Below are 2718 nucleotides of genomic sequence, written 5' to 3' on the forward strand. Positions count from 1 at the left end.
GGGTATCTTAAAACATTATGAGGGACAGAGGGATATCATTAGCTCCTCAACATGTATTATTTTTTGCAACTGCTACAAACTATCATGGGACTGAAGAAGAAGGGAAGAAGGTGAACAGATCTTGTGGTGTTGCTGTGTCTCCTCCAGCCAGTCTGTCCCTGTTGTTATTCCAGCATCCAAAGGGAACAGGAGCTGAACCACGACCGTTTTCCTGCAGCAGAAGCTGAGTACCCGCTGGCCTCCTGAATACAAAAATGAAGTTTCATACTGTTTCCTTTGAATGGAAGCAGCATGACGTGAGTGTGGAAAGAGTGGAACAGTATGTTAAGGGAAACACAACTGAAAGGAGCTGAGCTGACTCCAAGGGCTGAGCAGATCTGCCCCCTCTGCTTCACTGTGTAGGTTTGTTTTCAGCTCTTCAACTCAGACCATCTCGTGGGTCTCCACAGCTCTGGGCTAGAAAATGAAACAATTGCAAGGAGATTGTTCATTCTTCCTGAAACAAGCTACACAGGCTGTGGGAAATGACAGCTAAGGCTGAACTTTAAAACAACCTGAAAGCACTTAGATACAGAAATGCAGAGTGAAGCCATTCAATAGAGTTAGATTTGGAAGAGAGCCCTGAAAAAACCTGCAGTTATGACTAATCCATTTTTAACGTGTGTGGTTGTAGGTAAAATCACTTCTTCAAAAGATCATTTCTCTCCCTGTTATGGTTACAGTTCTTTACTGTCCTTTTAGATAAATGACGTGTTGACATGTGAGTTCAGTTACAGATGAACTGCGAGGACTGAATTATTTCTGATGCTGGAGAGGCTCTGGCTGAGCTGCTTGTGAAGGGGAGGAAAGATACAAACAGGATATTCAGTGTCTAGCTGCAGCAGCACCCTGAGAGACCCACCCAGAGGCAAACGCTTGAATGCTCACTCTCTCCTTCAGCCAAATTAGATGAGGAAACCTGACATAATTGTAGACTGTAGAGCTCCAGTTCTGCAGGGACAAACTCATGCACTGACATTTTAGAAATGAAATAATCTGAAATGGAAACTTCTTGTTGCACTGAACAAGTCTGTGAGACACCACATGGTTTTACAGGATAGCCTTTGGGTGCATTTATTTTGTTCTCAAATTGTGCCAGCCTTGCTTGCTGGTCCCTTTACAGGGATCCCTCAGTTCTGTGGTACAGAGGCATTGATGTTAACACGCTGCTACAGGGAGACGTGGTGTGACTCTGTGAGTTCCACAGCTGATGTTATGCCAACCCAACATTCACAGACTTTGCAGTCTCATAATCAGTAGAGCTGTGACGAGGAGTGTGAATTCAGTGCAAACAAGCAAGAGGCTGTGGAGGGGAGCAACGTGGAGGTTGTTTAGGCAGGTAGAAGACAGTACAGTGAATCCAACACTGGTGAGATATGCTCAACTTAAAGACTACCTCAGCCTAACTAAGGGCAGTGTTGACAGAGCTTGTAGTAACACGCAGTATTGTGAGAGTGAAGGCTGTTCTCCGTGCTGTGTGAGTGTATCTGATATCCAGAAACAAAAGCAGTTGGCATTTCCCTGGTGTATGCTGAGATGTGGTGCAATGTGATAGAGCAACAGGGAACTCCTTGCCCTATGCAGATTCCTTTTGAATTAGGTTGACCTTTAAAGCAAGACCTGCTTCTTCTGCTTCTTATTGTCTAAATTCTGCATTGGAGCCTGAGAAACAAGTCTGTGAATCTTGGAGGATTTTTTTAAAGCTCTAATTAGTGAAACAAAATAGGTTGGAAGGAGTCTGAGGAGAGAATTGCCAAATGGAAACCATTTTACAGAGCTGTTGCCTTTTATTTTTTATTTTACTCCGTTCCACAGCAACACTGGCCTGAGTGGTGCTAGGCTTAAATCAGCACAAGAAATGGTTTGTGTCAAAGAAGACTGGTCCACAACCCTCTCCTGTTGTTAAAAGGCACCTCTGCCTCCTGGTCAAAACAGCACCTTGTTTGCTCTCAGCAATTTGGAAACCCAAAGCTGTGTTCCTGCTGCCAGGGTTTTGTACTAGAGCACTGCAACTGCTTGGCACCAGCAGCCCCATGCAGGAGTTTGGAGGTGAGAGAGGTGAAAGTCAATATCCTGACTAAAAATCTGGAGGTATTTAGGCAGAGGGGCTGTGATGGAAGAACCTCTTCCCCTTTTTGAATTTCTTTAACATTACCATTGCTTCAGTTGCATTTTCACATGTTTTCTCCATGTCTTATTCTGGCAGATTCTGGCATTTCGTGCAGATTATTAAGTGCTGATCGAAGGGCAGCTGAAACTGGAACTCAGCTCTGGGTGGGAGGCAGCAGCTCCTGGGCCAGTGAGAGGCCTCATTGTGGTGCTTCGGGACCTGCAGGTGGGACTGCAGGAGGGGTGGAAGCATGTGAATATTTTTGGTTTAAACACAAGGCTTAATTTTTCAGAAATATGAAGAGGTTCTTCAAGGTTGTGACAGCCTAAAGCCTTGGATTTCTCCTACCTCATCTGCCTGCTGGCACGAACAGCCCTGTTGTCCCATTTACAGTGCGTTTGATCTCTCAGTGACTCATTTCCAAGGCTCGCTATCTGCACCAGCAAGGTGCTTCAGGGTTGAGTCGCACCCATGTATCAGCTCTGTTACTGTACCCTGTTATCAGCTACTCCTTTTACTCCTGGGGTGCTCCCGGCCTTTGATCTGTTCCTGAACTGCAGCAACAGCTT

The 2718-nt window shown here is 45.4% G+C and overlaps 1 long non-coding RNA gene across 1 annotated transcript; it reads left to right on the top strand.

Moving 5' to 3' along the window:
* Positions 1–2330, top strand: LOC108492726. Its single transcript, XR_001873204.1, has 3 exons — positions 1–398; positions 1855–2088; positions 2246–2330. It is a non-coding gene; the product is annotated as an uncharacterized LOC108492726 (long non-coding RNA).
* The last annotated feature ends 388 nt before the right edge of the window (positions 2331–2718 follow it).

Source organism: Lepidothrix coronata, unplaced genomic scaffold, assembly GCF_001604755.1.
Source record: "Lepidothrix coronata isolate B3197 unplaced genomic scaffold, Lepidothrix_coronata-1.0 Scaffold12, whole genome shotgun sequence".
NCBI lineage: Eukaryota > Metazoa > Chordata > Aves > Passeriformes > Pipridae > Lepidothrix > Lepidothrix coronata.